The sequence below is a fragment of the Neovison vison genome, chromosome 7 (assembly GCF_020171115.1).
Source record: "Neovison vison isolate M4711 chromosome 7, ASM_NN_V1, whole genome shotgun sequence".
Classification (NCBI taxonomy): domain Eukaryota; kingdom Metazoa; phylum Chordata; class Mammalia; order Carnivora; family Mustelidae; genus Neogale; species Neogale vison.
In genome coordinates, this window is record NC_058097.1 from 14,558,399 (window position 1) to 14,578,527 (window position 20,129).

A 20,129-nucleotide genomic window follows, 5' to 3' on the forward strand; every position below is an offset into this window, starting at 1 on the left:
TTATAAATGGAGCTTGGGTAATTCCAGGGAGATTTGCTGTAGGCAACATTAGACACCCGCTGAACGTAATGTAGGATGGATGCAAACTGAAAGAGTGATCTTGGGGATCATTCAAGGTTGAAAAGCCTTTGATTGTCTTGAGTGGAACTTCTCCTGGAAGATGTACTGAGTGAGTCTGGGATCAAAACCAATTTCACAAGTTTGATCCAGTTGTAATATGGAAATCCACCAGATTCTGCTATGACTAATTAGAAATGTGTGAAGAGCATTTCTCTTTTTCAACATTATTGATTTTTCTTTCAAACCCCCCAGTTTCGCAGAGAAAATCTCTGGCATTTAAAAGTGTTCAATTTAGTACAGTTCACTGATGCATGTAATCTTTGCTAACTGCATCCCATTTTCTCTGAACTTGGTTTTTCAGGCCCTCATATGTTCTGGGTATATTTTAGGTTTACTTTCGGTTTTAAGTGAAATTAAGGATGCACCCAGAACATATGAGCACTGAGAGGATAAATTTAATATTTGGGGGGGGGTTGGTTGCAATTTTTCCTTTCCCTCTGTTGGAAATAGAAGAAATAATACATGCCCAGAAAAAAAAAGGTATAATTTTTAAAAGTGGAGTCCACAATTTAAATTTCCATCTGAGTCAAGGGATTTATCTCTTGAATCTCAATTGGAAAATGTGAGAAAATTAAGATGGTAATAGTGCCTGGAAATTTACAACATCGGAGAACATCTGTGATTGTATAGCGTAACTCAGGCAAAAGCTATGGCTCTATGCCACCTGAGTTCCTTCTTTCCACCCCTTCATTTAATACTGTCCAAGGTCTTTTGGACTCTTGTGGACAAATATCAGACCCTCTAACTTTTCGTTAAAGTCAGGGCCATATGCTGGCATTTTACGTTTTCAGCTTCTCTTCTATGAAAAAAGTTGCTGGACAGATGGATCAGATGGGAAATGTTGCATATGGGAGAGTGAAGCCTTTTTTCTTTGAATGTAAGATAATTTAATGTGTAAGGGTTTATCTTTGATTGAACATTTTCCTCTCCCATATCAAATGGGAACTTTTCTTTGTCCTCAGTTCTGTCTTCTCAAGAAATAAATTGTAGAAAGCATAGAGGAAAAATTGTTCAGGTATTTTCTTGACCAGGCTTCCTTATCAGGCCACCTGGTTTGTACTTCCAATCATTCCCCTTACTTCCATGATTGTTACTTATGATTTAAACAAAATAATTGGGTTTCTTTCCCTCAAGATCTCAGTGTCTCTCAGAGTGCCTCTTTCTCTTCAGTATTAAATACATGTTGAGCTAATGATAAGTCTTAGTTACTGAAGCTTTTCCTTCTATACAAAATGGAGTTGTTGAGTTAGGCTCCAGAATTAGTCTCGGTTCAAATTCTGTTTCCATCCTTGACCAAGCTCTGTGATCCAGTTAAGCATTAGTGTCTTCATTTGTAAAATGAGTATTTTTTTTAAGATTTTATTTACTTATTTGACAGAAAGCGATCACAGGCAGGCAGAGAGACAAGCAGAGGGAGAGGGGAAACAGGTTCCCTGCTGAGCAGAGAGCCCCATGTGGGGTTCCATCCCAGGACCCTGAGATCATGACCTGAGCTGAAGGCAGAGGCTTACCCACTGAGCCACCCAGGCACCCCATAAAATTTATTTAAGGATAATAGCACCTAATTCATATGATGGTGAGAGTTACATGAGATTATGTAACGTGTCACTGCAGGTTGAGTTACTAGGGAGGCAGACTCTAAGGTGGAGATTCACATTTAGAATGTTTATCATTTTTTATTAGGGAGTGCTCTTCAGATCAATACCTCTGGAAAATGAGCTTCAGTGCATTCCCAGCAAAGACTTCAAACAATCCCACAGGTGAGTTTTTTCAACTGAGAGCTGATAAGTGAGAGCCATCTTCTTTCATGTCTCCCATCAGCTGGTAAAATAAATCCTTCATTCCTGAAGGAGGATTTGAGTGGCACATCCCAGGTTCCACCAAAAGTGTTTAGTAGCTGCTCAATAAATCTTAGCTCTGTAGTATTGCCAGTGTGTATTTACCTGTGAGACTATTCTTGAGAGCTTGTTTGGAGGTTCTAGCAGGGGAGCGCAGCTACTCGTATACCCTTGACCGAAGAACGGTCCTCTCCTCTATCGGGGAAGGTCGTCCTCTTCCACCGAGCACGCAGCTTCGGGAGGGATGCACATGGAGTGGTGAAGGAGGAAGGGGACACCCGCCTAGCCAGCCAGATCAGCCGAATCAACCCTAGCGATCAATGGGGTGACAGATGTCGCAGCCAGATCGCCCTCACATCCACCTGTGAGACTATTCTTATCAGTACTGGAAACATTTGCTCCCATTATATTTTTTAACTACAAGGGGAAGCATAATGTTGTGTTAAGAGCATAGCCCTGGAACTGGACCTCATGAGTTTGAGTAGCAGTTCCCCAGTTAACAACTAACTGAACCTAGATAAATTAGGATCATGTGCCTTGGTTTCCTCACCTGTGAAGTGGTAATAATAATGGTACCTATTTTCACAGGTTTATTTTAAGGATTAAATATGTTAATACTGAACACTTTGTACAGTGCCTGGCATGTAATATGTTCTCTTATTGTGCCTATTGTTGTAATTTTCTTTCTTCTCTCAAGTTAAACACAAAGTCAAAAAGAACTTCGGGATCAGACAATTGAGAGTTCAAAATCCCAGCTCTGTCACTTAATGACTATTTTGATTATGTTATTTAACCTGTGATACTCAAGTTTTCTCATCTGTTAGAGACATTGATGTCCCTTATAGAATGCAGCAAGAATTTGAAGGTATTATAAACCTATGTTTTAGTTCCTTTTCTGAAATAGGGGAATAATCCTACCCTTAGGAAGTCATGAAGATTACATGAGTCCATATATGAAAAGAATATAGAATGATACCTGATGCAAAGTACACATTAAGTGTTAGCTAATAGGATGAAGATGATGATGGCATCAACAATGCATTATAAAGTACTGTGCACAGTACCTTGCATATATTAAGCAAATCTTATTTTTTGAAGGCCATTATGGATCTGTTTTCTTTATTTTCTTTTTAGCCTTTATTTCCTATTTAATGTGGCCTGCTGATCCTTTATTCCTGATTATTCCTTTCCTCTTGCTTCATTGGCTTCAGGTTTTTGAATGTTAGGTGTGGGTCAATGTTAAATTACATCCTCTGACATCTTTTAAAAATTTTTTTATTTCATTTTTGGAGATAATAAGGCTGATGACTGATTATATATCATCTTCAAATACAGGAAGGCTCTCGCTGTAGAAAGAATAGTTGTCAGTTCTCTATCTTTAGGACATAAGAAGAAAAATAGACTTAAGTGTAACATAAACCCTATGTGGATGACCAAAGAGGGTGGTAGAATCTCCAACTCTAAGAGAGGCTAAAAAACAAAGAATGTTCTTAATTTAACTAGATTAAGTATGTACATATGTTCCCACCCAAATGGAAGAGAAAATTCTAATGAATCCCTTTTGACCCCCACAATTTTCTGATTCTGCTATCCCAAAATATCTTACCTATAAATATTATCTGCTAGCATGTACCTTGCTTGTGCTATGTTACTCTGTTGTCATATTATCTTTCTGGGTTTTGTAATAGCTGCTGCCTTTATAAATTCATCAGAGAAGGATCTTGGTGTGGCACAATTATTTGCTATTTATAACAGCTTGTAAACTATTTCTCTCTGAATAGTATATGGTAATAATCAATGACAGCCAAAACTTTCTTTTACAGTGCAGAGGAAATAAATAACCTGCTTAAATTTACCTTATTCTTACAGAGTGTTTATATTGTTTTAGATTTAGATATTGGCAAGTATTAACCTTAAATTGTTACTTTGACAGAGATTTGATAGTATAATCATGGCCTTTATAATTATTTAGAAAATAATTTAATTAAATAAACAAAAACTGAAGGAAAAGGAACATTTTGATTGAGTTTATTCCATAAGAATAAGAGGAAGATTGGCTTAAAATAGAAGCAGACATCTGTGGAAATAAAGAAGAAAAATCTGCAGTTCTTAAAAACCTAGACTTCTCTTTTAAGGATATTATCATATAGAGATCTAGGAAATAGCATACCTTCAAACATATCCCTTAATAGATAGAGTAAAGCTGCATTTTTGATGGCAGACAAAGCTATCATCTTTGTTCAGACTTTGAACTACTCCTGTAGCATCTTCTGCTCAGGAATCTCAAATTCCCACAAATTCTATACATAGTAGTTATTACATGTTAAATATATAAAGCATGAAATTTCTCTTCCTGCAAGACCCTGAGAGTGTATAAATTAAATCTCATTGTCTTTAGAACTTTTTCTTTGGGTTCCTCCTGATTATCCCAAGTGAAGGGAGATCTGTGCCCTGTTGGTATATCTTTTAGAGACTTACAGCACAGGAGAATTTTCTATTATATTTTCTCTTTAAGAGATCTTGCTTCCCTAAGAAATATGAAGGGGCTAAGTGGATTTTGTGAGTGTGTATAAAATACACTAGAAAGTTAGTTAGTTAGGTTTTTTTTTTCATAACTCTGTGCTTGGCTACCTAATAAGTAGTAATGGTTGAATGGGTCCATAAAATCTGTTGTTAATTTAAAAGTGATTCTTTGGGCACCTGGGTGGCTCAGTGGGTTAAGCCTCTGCTTTCAGCTCAGGTCATGATCTCAGGGTCCTGGGATGGAGTCCCACATCGGGCTCTCTGCTCAGCAGGGAGCCTGCTTCCTTCTCCCTCTGCCTGCCTCTCTGCCTATTTGTGATCTCTCTCTCTCTCTGTCTTTCTGTGTCAAATACATAAATAAAATCTTTTTAAAATAAATAAATAAAAGTGATTCTTTTGTGTTGCTATGTATTTATTGTATCAATGTCCACACCAGTTCTGGAATTGCTTTCAGAGTTCCGAGCCTTTGGTATAGTCTTTTGAATATGTTCACGTTTTTATTATCAGTTAACATTTACTGAATGGCTATAGTACATGTTTTTAAATATCATGATTTCACCCATCAGTAGTTCATTTCTTTTCTTTTCTTTTCTTTTTTAGTTGAAGTATAGTTGACACACAATGTTGCATTAGTTTCAGGTGTACAGCATAGTGATATGACCAGTCTATATGTTATGCTCTGCATACTGCAAGGATAGCTACCATCTGTTGCCATATTGAGCTACAACAATACCATAGACTATATTCTCTATGCTGTATATACTGTACCTTTGATTTATTCATTCTGTAACTGGAAGCCTGTATCTCCCATTCCCTTTTACCTTTATTGCCCATCTACCCCTCCCCCACTCCTTTCTGACAATGATAAGTTTGCTCTCTGTATTTATGGGTTTACCTCTGCTTTTTGTTTATTTGTTCATTTGTTTTGTTTTTCAGAGTCCACATATAAATGAAATAATATGATATATTCCTATCTCAGTCTGACTTATTTCACTTAGCATAGTACCCACTAGGTCTATCCATATTGTCTCAAATGACAATATCTCATTTTTTATGGCCGAATAATATTCCATTGTGTATATTTACCACATATTCTTTTATCTTTTTATTTATTTGTCTACTTATTTAAAGATCTTATTTATTTTAGAGTGAGAGAGAATGAAAACACAAGTGGGGGAAGGGAGAGGCAGAGAATTCCACATAGACTCAGCACAAAGCTTGGACCCCAAACTAGAGCTTGAGCTCATGATTCTGACATCATGATGTGAGCCGAAACCAAGAGTCAGCCACTTAATCGACTGAGCTACCCAGTCGCCCCATATATACCACATTTTTTTTTTCTTACCCATTTATCCATTGATGGATACTTAGGTTGTTTTCCTATTGTCTATTATAAATAGACAGTATTTATATTTTTGTCTATTATAAATAATGCTACAGTAAACATAGGGGTGCATAAAGCTTTTTGAATCAGTGTTTTTGTTTTCTTTGGTTAAATACCCAGAAGTGGAATTACTGGATCATATGCCATTTCCATTTTTAATTTTGTGAGGAAACTCCATACTGTTTTCCAAAATGGTTGCACAGTTTACGTTCCCACCAGTAGTACACAGGGTTCCTTTTTCTCTACATCCTCACCAACATTTGTTATTTCTTGTCTTCTTATTTTAGCCACTCTACAGGTATAAGGTGATACTTCATCGTGGTTTTGCTTTTCATTTCCCTGATGATTAGTGATATTGAGCATCTTTTCATACATCTGATGGCCATCTGTGTATCTTCTTTGGAAAAATGTCTATTTAGATCCTTTCCCCATTTTTTAACTGGGTTATTTGTTGGGGTTTTTTGGGTTTTTTTTTGGTGCTGAGTCATATAAGCTTTCTGTGAATTTTGGACATTAACCCCTTATTGAATATATAATTTTCAAGTTTCTCCAATTCAGTGGACTATATTTTGTATTGTTGATGGTTTCCTTTGCTGTGTAAAAGCTTTTTTATTCTGGTGCAGTCCCAATAGTTTATTGTTGCTTTTGTTTTCCTTGCCTGCCAAGACACGTCTAGAAAAATGTTGTTAGGACTACTAAAGAGTTTATTGTCTATGTTTTCCTTTAGGAGTGTAATGGTTTCAGGTATTACATTTAGATTTTTAATCCATCTTGAGTTTATTTTTCTGTATGGTATAAGAAAGTGGTCCAGTTTTAACATTTTGCATATAGCTGTCCAGTTTTCCCAGAATTTATTGAAGAGATTATCTTCTTTTTAAATTTTATTTATTTATTTGACAGAGATCACAAGTAGGCAGAGAGGCAGGCAGAGAGAGGGGGAAGCAGGCTCCCCACCAAGCAAAGAGCCTGATGCGGGGCTTAATCCCAGGACCCTGGGATCATGACCTGAACCCAAGACAGAGGCTTTAACCCACTGAGCCACCCAAGTACCCCTATTGAAGAGATTATCTTATCCCCACTGTATATTCTTGCCTCTTTTGTTGTAGATTAAGTGGCCTTATAAACGTGGGTTTATTTATGGATTCTCTGTTCTGTTCCACTTATCTTTGTGTCTCTTTTTGTGCCAGTACCATACTGTTCTGATTACTATAGCTTTGTAGTATCTGGGAGTATCTGGCTTTGTTCTTTTTAAAGATTGCTTTGGCTAGTAGTTCATTTATTTTCAGTTATTGCAATTGCCTGCAACTCTACCTGAATGCTGAAGAGGGACAGTGAAAAATAAGGAATGGTTTTCTTCCTCTAGAGTCAACATTTAGAAATGTATGTACAAACTAATACAGTAGAGAATACAGTGTTTGTTTTAATAGTTACAAGAGAAGCCTACTGTGACGTAGAGGAGGTATCTGGGTAAGCTTCATGGAAGAGGTTGTATTTCAGATGGATCTTGATGGGTATGGATAGGAAAATATGGGAGAACGTTATAGCAGGCACCAAAAAGAAAAGAAAAGAAAAAGAAAAATTGTAAATGAAGACCCAAAAGCAGAAATGCACTTGGTTTAATTAGCAAATGATGAATAATAAGTAAAGTGGGAAAAGAAACAGGGAGATCAGGGAGATAGGACTCTGGCTTGAGAGTTCTGTACCAGTCAGTACTGGTATAAATCTCAGTACTGACACATATTAACTGTCCTTTGACAAGTGACTTGAACTCTGTGTCTTAGTTCCTCATCTTTAAAATGGGAATAATATTTTTATCTCCTTCCCTGGGTTGACATGAAACATAAGATACCGTATGCAGTGCACCTAGAACAGCGCCCAGCACATAGCAAGCCCTATGTAAGTGTTAGAAAGCAAGAGAGTGGAGAATCCTTCCTGGAAGCCACTGAAAGTTTTTGAGTAAGGGGACAAAGACATAAGAGCTGTGCTTTGATAGGATGATCCTGACAGTACTGTGCATAACTGAGCATCAGAGAGACTTTAGCTGAAAGAGATCTGGGAGGGGGAAATGAGGGATAGAATTGGGGCAGTGTCTGTGGGAATGACAAGGAAGAGATATATGTAAGAGATACTGCCCAGTCCCCAAGACATGCACATATTCACTTTTAAAGTTTTTGAATGAGAATATCTTTGTTCTTGAAACAATCAGAAGTCATTTAGAAATAAGTCTAGTGACCAAGGTGGGAGATTTTTGGTTATAAAACAAAACATAGATGAATTTAAAAAGTAATGAGGTGTTTGTTTTGTGGCTTCTTAAACTGATACTAAAAAGGCAATTCCCAAAGAGATACTAGAAAGCAAAAAAATGTAGAATACATTTATCAGTAGTCGTGGTTGTATTAATGTTAGTGTACATATTTAATCATCAGTAATATTGCAATGAAATATTAAAATCAATATTTTTTGTGAAAAAAATCAATAAAGTTTAAAAATAAATCCTAGGGGCACCTGGGTGGCTCAGTGGGTTAAAGCCTCTGCCTTCGGCTCAGGTCAGGATCTCAGGGTCCTGGGATCGAGCCCCGCATCAGGCTCTCTGCTCAGCGGGAGCCTGCTTCCTCCTTTCTCTCTGCCTGCCTCTCTGCCTACTTGTGATCTCTGTCAAAGAAATAAATAAAATCTTTAATAAATAAATAAATAATAAATCCTAATTTGTAATGGTACTTCCTTTGAATACTATCTTAATAGAAGGAGGATAAAACATACTTGAATGATAAACACGAGAGTTTGGTCTTTCATTTATTTTACTTATGATGTCCTGCTGATGTGTATAGCTTTTGGATGCTGCCGCATCTTGATTTTCTTTCTTTCTTTCTGTTACTATTTGTTTTTATATTCTATTAAAATAGGAAGGAGGATGGGAAAGCCAGGATTTGTTAACTTTAGGTACTGCTAAACTAGGGGGGGGGACTTACATTATATTTGAGTAGTCTGAAAGGCTTTGGATAGCTGTTTGAAGATGTATTTATACACTACCATTTTCTATATTCTGTTTGGTTTATTAAGGGTCTTCTTACCATATTGTTGACCTATGTGCAGTTCACTGAATATTGCCCTATATGCTAATTTGATCAGCTTTCACTTATCACTTTGTACCTGCTCTGGGATGGTGCTAAAAGGCCTTTAGCACCAACTTCTCCTAGAAAAATTTCATATGATGCATTGAACTTAGTATTTTACTTAAAATATCCTTTTCAAGCAAATGAACCACAATGCAAATTTGTAAGGTAGAACTGCTAGATCTGTTTCCAAGATAAACATACTATTTATAGGCATAAATTATTTTTTTAACTGGAAACTCACAGTATTATTTTAAAAATTTTTTATTTGAGTATAGTTTTCAGATACTGTTGCATTAGTTTCACATCTATGATATAGTGATTTAGCTTCTACATATGTTACGCTGTGCTCACCACAAGTGTAGCTACCATCTGTCACCATATAATGGTTATTATGATATCATTGACTATATTCCTTATGCTGTGCCTTTTAGTCCCATGACTTGTTCATTCCATAACTAGAAGCTTGAATTTCCCACCCCACCCCTTTTGCCGATTCCCTCATCCCTTTTCCCTCTGGCAACCATTGGTTGTTCTTTGTATTTATGGACTTATTTCTGCTTTTTGTTTATTTATTCATTCATTCATTTTATTTTTTTAGATTCCCCATTTAAGTGAAATCATATGGTATTTGTCTTTCTTTGTCTGACTTATTTCAACTTGCATTATGCCCTCTAGATCCTTTCATGTTGTCTAAAATGGCAAGATCACATTCTTTTTATGGCTGGTTAATTATTTGTGTGTGTGTGTGTGTGTGTGTGTGTTTGTGTATGTGTATACACTACATTTTTTAAAAAGACTTTACTACTTGAGAGAGAGGAAGAGCACAAGCAAGGGGGAGGAGTAGAGGGAGAAGCAGACTCCTTACTGAGCAAGGAGCCTGATGTGGGACTCGATCCCAGAACCCTGGGATCATGACCTGACCTGAAGGCAGATGTTTAACCAACTGAGCCACTCATGCGCCCTACAGTACATTTTTTTTATTTACTTGTCTATCAGTTGACAGGTTGCTTCTAGATCGTGTCTATTTTAAATAATGCTGGGGTAAACATAAGGCTACATTTATTTTTTTGAATTACTGTTTTCGTTTTCTTTGGGTAAATACAGTAGTGGAATTGATGGATCATATGGTATTTCTATTTTTAATTTTTTTTAGGAACCTCTATACTATTTTCCACAGTGGCTGCACCAGTTTACATTCCACCCAGTAGTACATTAGTTCCTTTTTTCTCCACATCCTCACCAACATTTGTTTCTTCTTGAAGACATAAATCTTTAAAAATTATCAATTAATGAATATATAACAGGATATGCATTTGTACAATAATAACACCACAAAAATAGAATGAGTATTGTTTTCACTCAGTGAAGAGGGACTCTGGGGCTCTTTTCCACAAGGTATGCCCAAGGAACCAGACATCTGTTTTCATTTCCCATATGGAAAGAAGGTTTAAAATTTTGTGTGATATTCTGAAAATGAAATAGAACTCCATGATGAATTAAGAGCAAACCTGAATGGAAGTCATTATGAAAGTAGTCTCTGCCTCTTGTTGAAAAGACAAGACTCAGAAGCAAAAATCTTTAGTCATCAGTTTAGTAAAAGTCAAGACAGACTGGAGATTTGGGAAGAAACTGGGATCTCTTTGTTAATTCCAACATAGGGTTTTATATTGATACATGTTATCAGAGCCTCATTTTGCAAATGAAAGCAAACAATCATTTGGCAGTGAGGATGTCAGTAATTTAGTGTTTTTGAAATGCAATTAGTGCCCAGGTTAGAATCTGTTACCTGTACCTTCTACCAAATTCAAGTATCTTGGTTCTTAACAAGCTCTCTAGTGGACTGAGTGGCAGGAAATAGATTCAGTCTGTTGATTCTTCAGTGTAACATCAACCCAATGGACTAGCAATAGGATGGAACTCATTAGGGGCATTTTGTAATTCCTAATAAACCAGCAAAGGCAATGTATGAACATTCAAGAGTATGAGATTAAATTCTCAGCTCTAGATGCGATTCTTCCCCTAACACCCAGAAAACTTCAAAATAGCTCTTGGTTATAAACAAAAAGTTACCTGCTTTGATTTGCAGTTTTTCATTTGTTAACTGTGGTGTCTTCATCTGTTCAGGCTGCTATAACAAAATACCATAGACGAGGTGGCTTACAAACACCAGAAATTTCTTGAAATTTTGGAGGCTAGGAAGTCCAAAATCAAGATACCAGCAGATTTATTATCTGGTGAGAGCTTGCTTCCTGGCTCATAGATAACCTTCTTCTCTGTCTTCACAATGTAGAGTGGGTAGGGATCTCTCTGAGGTCTCTTTTGTAAGTACACTATCCCATTCATGAGGGCTCTGCTCCCATGACCTAATCACCTTGAAAGGCACACCTCCAAATACCACTGCACTAGGGGAATAGATTTCAGCATGTGAATTTTGGGGGGACATAGATACTTAGTCTATAATGTTGATTCTAGCTGTTCAGAGCAGCATAATTTGTACTAGTCAGAAAAGCAGAAATAAAAATCTGTGTTTATAGGGACATTTCCAGCAAATGAAAGCAAGAATTAGTTTGCTGGGAATAGCAATAAAAATCTTCAAAACTCATCAAAATAACACATTTTGTTGGTGTGTGGTTTTTTGTTTTGTTTTATTTTTGCCACTGTCAATGCTGTAAAAGGAGTTTGGAGAATAACTGGGTATACAGCTATGCCAATAATTTAAATTGACCTGAGAGCCGTCATGCAGATGAGACTCCTATTAGCAAACAGAATTCTATTAGCAAACAGAATTCTCTGATTTGTCAGTGTTTTTGTCTGTTTGTTTTTGTTTTTTCAAGATTTTATTTATTTATTTGACAAGTAGGCAGAGCAGCAGACAGAGAGAGATGGGGATGCAGGCTCCCTGCTGAGCAGAGAGGTTGATGCAGGGCTCTATCCCGGGACCCTGAGGTCATGACCAGAGCTAAAGGCAGAGGCTTAACCCACTGAGCCACTCAGGCGCCCCTGGTTTGTCAGTGTTTTTGATGTGACGAATTGATAGATCAACCACCAGTGGGATATTGACTACTGAAGTATACATTACCACCTTATAAATTGTGAAGCATTACGAAATGTATCTCTTAAGATTGTCCTATTCCTATTGCCTGGTAACAGTCATTCTGCAAGTATTTACCAAGTGCATACTATCTACCAACTACTCATCTAAGTACCAGAAAAATAATAATGAGTAAAACATGGCATTTCACATATAAATATATAAATGAAATAAAAATACATAAAATAAAATTAAGAAAGAACTTAAGATAGTGACAAGTACAGTGAAGAGGAAAAAAACAGGCTATTGAGATAGTGGGTGAGGAAGCGAGTGGATCATAGGCAGGGAAGAAGGAGAAATATTTTAAATAGGTTAGTCCATAAGGGCCAGTTTGAAGGTCTGACAGCTGACGAGAGACATAGGTACTGAGCATAAGTCAGCTATAAATTCTAGGTGGGGGGACAAGAATTGCAAAGACAGCCTGTGATAGGAATAAGCTTGGTTTATTGAAGGAATGGCAAGAAGGCCAGGTTATGATGTAAATAAAGATAAAGGGGACTTGTAATCTTATAGGCACAAACTGCAAATGAGTGATGGAAGAGACACAATAAAATATCTGTACTCGCAAATTTTTCTTTTTGCATGGGTTTCTTCTTAGCTAAAGAGACAAGATGAGCAACTTTAAAGAACAGAATTATGTTGACTGTTTTACCCCTTTTCCCCTAGTGTCTTAAGAAAGCTTTACCTTTGAATACCATGTCTCTGTTCTTCCTCCTCTGTGTATCCAGAAATATCCTCTCCATTTATTATCTTCTTGATAAAATTTATGGAGGAAATAAAGATCAGTTGTATCTGCCTTTTTATCACAACTCTTATCAAAGGAAATGGAGGAGAGGAAAATGCTGAATAAATCTGTATTGCAGTAATTCTTTTGATGCAAAGTCTGCCTTTGTTATTATAGATTCACATCATTGTGTACCATTAGGTCCATACCACTTAATATGTAAATTTGGACAGGTTAATTAGCCTCTTTTCAAACTGCATTTTTTCATCTGTAACATGTGGAGGTGACTACTCTTTATCTTAGAGATTTGTGAGGATCACATGAGATCATGCATATGAAGTGTTCAGCACAGTGCTTGGCATACAGTCAGAATAGAAAATGTTTATGGAGCACTTTCTGTTAGGTTATGAATGTCTTCATTCCTTCCAGTTGCCTCCCAGTAAACCTTTCTGCAAACTTTTTCAAGTAGCCCTAACAAACTTTTATTTTGGCTTTTCCCCCAGCTTGTGTCACTGGTCAAATATCTTTTTCTCCAATGTCCAGCTGAAAGAAACTGTATATTTATGAGACCATCTTTTGGTAACAAAAATGTCAGGAGTCAGTGGTCTATTAAAAACCTAGTATTAATTTAGGCTCCTCTCAAGCTCCTGACAAAGCCTGGATGTACTATGTTGCTATACCAAGGCTGCCAGAGCATAGGTGAAAACGGGTGAGTATGTAGCCCTTGATCTCCTGAGCTGCATTTGGCAAGTATCCAGTCACTCATTTTTATCTAATTAATGACATTCCTGGCATATGGGGATCATATAACACAGAATCTGTTCATACTCTGTGTGCAAAAACCACTTTGTTCTCCTACCTGAAAAAAAAAAATTGGCAACCTCTGCTATTCATTTCTTTCTTTTTTTTTTTTGCTATTCATTTCTTTATTGTGTCATTTTGAATGTATATTTTGAATTCTCCCTCCCTTCCCCTTGCCTCCCTCCCCCTTCCCTCCCTCTCTCCTTACTTTTTCTTGCCTCTCCTCTCCCACTCCCTCCTGCCTCCCCCTGCATCCCATTCTCCTCCCTCCCTTCATGTCTGTTTCTACTGAAGGGAAGAGTAGCATCTTGGGGGAGGGGTAAAATAGGAAACTGACATCATCAACTGAACTGATTCTAGAAGTTTTCTTGAAACTTAAGGATGGTTTACTTGAGTATTGCTAACAATATCATGGTCCTCAGAGAAGACCATGACCATTCACACTGCCCCATTTTAGCTTCTGCTATTTTACTTGCTTAGAATACTTTTTCCTTTTCTTCCATCTTTCAAAACTAATCTTAAATCTCTCCTCTTTCAGTATTGTTACTAACTCTGGTGTTAATGGATCTTTTTTCTTCCCCTCACTATGCTGTTTTATACTTTTTTGTTTCTAATTCATATTATTGAACCCTTTGTACATAACTTTAAAGGTTTATTTTCCCACTTAGATTTTTTTTCAGAACAATGACCAGGTCATATACATTTTTAGTTTCTTACTGTTACCATCGCTCCCCACCCTAGCCCTCATCATGCTTTTAAACACCTGGGCATTACATCTTCTTTCATGTTGGCAAATTTTAGATCTTTTGAACAGAATCTAAGATCACTGTGTATTTTATAACATAGATACTGCCCAGGGCAAACCTTAGCTCTTATTGTGAGAAGCCTACCTACAATAACAGACCTAGGCCAATTTGAATGCCCCAGGGCCTACCTCCATACCTCATCTCATCCCAAATTTTTAAGTGATTTTAGAATGTCTGAGTCTCAGCATCCAAGTCAAATCTGGAGAAGTCAGGCCAACCACCAAATAAATTAAAAATCCCCAAGGAAAAATTAGGCTTTTTGTTTCTCCTTTTATATACTTTTGGTTCATTTAGCCTCTCGTATGTATCACCACCAGAAAGAAGATTAAGAATGGATGCCCATCATTCAAGTGTTTAAATTTTTGTTGATAGCTTCAGTAATTTGGTTAGAGAAGTTAAGGAAAAGTCTGGACTAAGAGGAAATTTAGAGACTGTGGTTTTCATTTACCCACTCCTTCATTTTGTCATTTAATGACAAACCATAAAAACAGATTAACATATCAAGGGAAGGTCACTATATATCCGCAGAAGAGAATAATGCGTGTTGAAGTTAAAAAATATGAGATATTTGAAAGTAGGGAGGATGGTAGCTAATGAGCTCTGTTATATAAATTAAAGAATATCACTGAGATCCTGAATAAACAGGTCATCTAGCAGAGGAAGATATCTGTACTCGGTAACTACATCCTGCTCAGTAAGTTTAAAAGGGAGGAAGAGAAGACAGTGCTGAGCAAGGAGCCATGTATACCTCGATGTGCTCTATTAAAAGAGGCGCTTGATTGCTCAGTAATTGCAGAGCTAGGCTCTTGGGGAGGCCTTTGTCATCCCTCCTTGGCTGACACCAGACGATAGTGTGGCTCTGTGATAAGAAACAGAGGACCAGTGTCTCCATGGTAACTCACTGAGCTCTATATATTACACTCATTACAAATGAAGATAGATAGTAAAAAAAAAAAAAAAAAAGTATTAACACAGAGAGGGAATATATATATGTGAGTGTGTATATGTATCTGTCTTCCATCTAGAAAGTGAATAAAATAAAATAAAAATGTGATTGCGCTGAATGGACAAGGTTGATAGGCCTTTTTCCCCGTTGGTGCAGGTAAATATTTCATTTTTCAGCTCCTCTGATGGTTTTGTTCTGAACCCACCCAGCTGTAGCTTGAAAGATTAATGATGGGCAGCAAAAGAACCTGAGAAGAGGCAATGAATGAATAGAAACCAGCACCAGAGAAGAAAGAGTTCTGCCTGGCCTTTGGGACAAATAAATAAGGATTTACTAAGTCTGCTAGTTTCATCCCCATAGCAGGAAAGCCTGGAACCCATTAGAATGGAAACCTGGACATTTTTATAATGTAATAATTCCCAGAGTTCCAAACTCATGCAGACTAGTGACAGGAAAAAGAAGAAAGATGGAAGGAAAATCAGTTTCCTTTCTAATTTTCTCTTCTGTAGGTATTGATTGTACTTTAACACAACTAACTTTACAGTGTCTCTCCTCACATAAGACCATTACACCTATGTGTAGATCTTTATAAGGTTAAACACATTTTCTAAAAGCTCAGTCTGCCTATATCATGCATTTTAAAGAAAAAGAACAAATTAACAAAGTCATCAATGAAGAAACCATTAACACTAGAAATTAAAAGTTTTGATTCAAGACACAGAATGCAAATATTTGGTCAGAGAACAAAGACCCAGGAGCTTTTTGCAACTGTTACATTAGTTTTGACATATTAGTCTATCTGCTCTTAAATGAAAGACTTTACACTCTGAAAGAAGGACCCTTGGTACCCCAGCAGGGATTTTGCTGATCCTTAAGGTTGGATTCTGTGTTTCTTTCTCAGTCACTCCAATTTCTAAGCAAGTGTTTGGGTCATTGCTAGGAAGGGTATATAAATGTATTTTTAAAACAAAATAGCTATTTCAGCTAATCTGAAAAACATAATTGTATGCCTTTCATTTTTTCTTATTGAAGTCTTGCTCTTCTACAAGTCTTGTGAAAACTCTTATTAGAATCTTCCAAGGTAGGGATGAAAAAGAAAGGAGGGATAGTGTAGCTACATACCGAAGAGGAATGAAAATATGTGTCCCACACAAAAACTTGCATACAAATTTCATAGCATTATTTATAATAGTCATAAAGTAGAAACAACACAAATGTCCGTGAGCTGATGAATGAATAATATCATGTGGTATAAGCATACAGTGGAATGTTATTTGGCAATAAAAAGGAATGGAGCGCTGCTACATGCTACAACATGGATGAACCTCGCAATCATTATGCTAAGTGAAAGAAGCAAATCATAAAAGACCAGATGTTGCATGAGTCCATTTATAAGAAATTAGAAGAGAGGGACATGGGGAGATGGGTAACTGCTAAAGAATAAAGGGTTTCTTTTGGGGATAATGAAAATATTTTAAAATTGATTGTGATGATGGTTGCAAAACTTTATGAATATGCTAAAGAACATTGAATTGGACATTTTATTTTAGTTTTTTTAAGATTTTTACATTTATTTATTTGACCACTAGAGAGAGCGAGAGAGAGAGAGAGAGACAGAGCACAAGCAGGGGGAGTGGCAGGCAGAGGGGAGAGGGAGAAGCAGACTCTCCACTGAGCAAGGAGCCTGACGCGGGGCTTGATCCCAGGACCCTGGGATCATGACCTGAGAGCTAAAGGCAGAAGCTTAATTGACTGAGCCACTCAGGCTTAATTGACTGAGCCACACTGACCAGTTATCGAGTGAGCCACTCAAATGAATTGGACATTTTTTTGAAATGGATGAATTACATGGTATGCAAATTATATCTCCATAAAGTGGTTACAAAAATAAATAAAGAACTTAGGTAGAGATGAACACGATAGTCTATAAGATGACCATATGTTCCGATTTGGTCAGAATTTTGCCAGTTTTTGCCAGTTGGGCCAATCAATTATTAATACTCTGCTTTCACTTTCAAAAGTGTCCTATTTGGACAATAAACTATATGGTTGCCATGTATATAATCAGGAGTACTTCGACTTTCTCATGTGTATTCTAAAGTTACCTAATGAAAATGCCACTTGGGAATCCTATTGATAGTGAAAATTCCATGTCCCTCCCTTGGATTCTAATTTAGTAGGTAAGAAGTAGAAACTGGTATTTCGTATTTTTGATAATTATTTAGTGAATACTCTGAATGCCAAAATGAATGTAATGAACACCAAAAATTCGATGTTTTACTTGTTTATAAAAAAGAGGTGACTTAATGACCTTTTGGGGCAAAGAGAATTCCAGGGAGGTATGAGAAGACTACAGGAAATGACCAGTCATGGGAGGCCAGAAAACTAATTCTGAATGTGATGAGGATCAAAAGAATAATGGGAATAAAATTCAGCACAGGGGATGCTGGTGCTGTTTTTTCTTTGTTTTTTAGGTTGTCTAATTTATTCTTTTAGTCTTTGTATTTTTATTTAAATTCTAGTTAGCTAACGTACAGTACAATATTGGCTTCAGGGGCGGAATTCAGTGGTTGACCGCTTACACATGGCACCCAGTGCTCATCTCAACAAGTGCCCTCCTTAATGCCCATCACCCATCCAGCCCATTGCCCACCCACTTCCCTCTATCAGCCTCAGTTTGTTCTCTATCATTAAGAGTCTCTTATGGTTTGTTTCCCTCTCTCTCTTTTTTTTTAAATTCCCCCCTCCTATGTTTATCTGTTTTGTTTCTTAAATTCCACATATAAATGAAATCATATGATATTTATCTTTCTCTGATTGACTGTTTTGCTTAGCATAATACACTCTAGCTCCATCCACATTGTTGCAGATGGCAAGATTTCATTTCTTTTTGATGACCAAATAATACTCCATATGTGTGTATGTGTGTGTGTGTGTGTGCGTGTGTGTATATATGTATGTATGTATACACACATACATACACACCTACACTGCATCATCTTTATCCATTCATCTGTTGTTCGACTTTTCAGTTCTTTCCATAGTTGGCTATTACTGATAATGCTGCTAGAAATGTCAGGGGGCATGTACCTTTTGAATCTGTATTTTTGGTTAAATACCTAGTAGTGCAATTGCTGGATCATAGGGTAGTTATCTTGTTAACTTTTTGAGGAACCTCCGTACTGTTTTATAGAGTGGCTGTACCAGTTTGCATTCCCACCAGCACTGCAAGAGGGTTCCCCTTTCTCTGCATCACCAATGTATGTTGTTTCCTGGGTTGTTAATTTTTGCCATTCTGACATGTGTGAGGTGCTATCTCATCATGGTTTTGATTTGTATTGCCCTGATGAGGAGTGATGTTGAGCATCTTTTCATGGGTCTGTTAGCCATCTGGATGTCTTCTTTGGAAAAATATCTATTCATGTCTTCTGTCCATTCCTTAACTGGATTATTTGTTTTTTGGCTGTTGAGTTTGGTAAGTTCTTTCTGGAGTTTGGATACTAACCCTTTATCAAATATGTTGTTTACCAGTATCTTCTCCCATTCTGTAAGCTGCTTTTTAGTTTTGTTATTTCCTTCACTGTGCAGAAGCTTTTAATCTTGATGAAGTCCCAGTAGTTCATTTTTGCTTTTGTTTCCCTTGCTTCCAGGAATGTGTGTGGTAAGAAGTTGCTATGGCCAAGGCCAAAGAGGTTGCTGCTTGTGTTCTTTTGATGGATATTGATGGTTTCCTGTCTCACATTGAGGCCTTACATCGATTTTGAATTTATTTTTGTGTATGGTGTAAGAAAGTGGTCCAGTTTCATTCTTCTACCTGTTGCGTCCAGTTTTCCTAACACCATTTTTTGAAGACACTGTCTTTTTTCCATTGGATATTCTTCCCTGCTTTGTTAAAGATTAGTTGACCATATAGTTGTGGGTGCTTCTAAAAATATCTTTTTCTTCTTCCTTCTTAGAAGAAAACAGATTTATTAACTATTATTTTGTAAGAATGAGTGAGGGCAAAACTGATAATTGTCCAGCTGGAAGTTTTTTCTCCAGAGTGGCCCAAAGTAGAGGAAGGAGTGTTCTGGGATATCCCTGGCTATTACAGTCCTAACTCTGAGCCTGATATCCATTGCATTCACCCAGATTTTTCTGGCTGGTTCCATCCCACAGCCCCTGAATCAAAATTTTATTATTGAGAACTCAACAACACCCAGGTTTGGAAACAAGTAGCACCCTCTGCTGAGGTAGAGTAGTCTCATAAATATGAGAAAATGCAAGAAGCTTGAGCATAAGGACAATTTTTTTTAACAACAGCCACACAAGTCCCACATTGGACTCCCTGCTCAGTGAGGAGTCTGCTTCTCTCTCTCCCTCTATCCCACCCCGCTGCTGTGCCCTCTCTCTCGCTCTCTCTCAAATAAATAAAATCTTAAAAAAAAAAAAAAAAGAAATTTCTATAGTTTATAAGCTCTCCTGTCTATGGCATTTATTATAGCAGCCTGAGCAAACTGAGACAACTACAAAAAGGAGCAAAGGAAATTGGGCCATAGTTTCTTAAAATGAATTACGAGCAATGGGGCATATACCACAATATGAGCAAAACTTTGATAAGAAACAATCCATCATAATCTTCATATGTAAAAATATGTATGTTATTAAATATTTGAAATTATTTGTGACTTGAAGCAACATTCTGTTTAAAATATTTAGTCTTCGTTATTCATTGCTCATATTGAATAGCTCTTCACAGTCTCAGAGTCTGAATCTGAAATGAGAATTGTGGTGAAGAAGC

General features: G+C 36.9%; 1 long non-coding RNA gene across 1 annotated transcript in view; it reads left to right on the forward strand.

The window, feature by feature from the left end:
• The window catches only part of LOC122911285, a 136,715-nt gene that overhangs the window by 58,669 nt on the left and 57,917 nt on the right, over nucleotides 1–20,129 (forward strand). The window contains exon 2 of the long non-coding RNA XR_006385449.1: nucleotides 1,804–1,880. This is a non-coding gene — a long non-coding RNA (uncharacterized LOC122911285). The remainder of the gene's footprint in view (nucleotides 1–1,803; nucleotides 1,881–20,129) is intronic.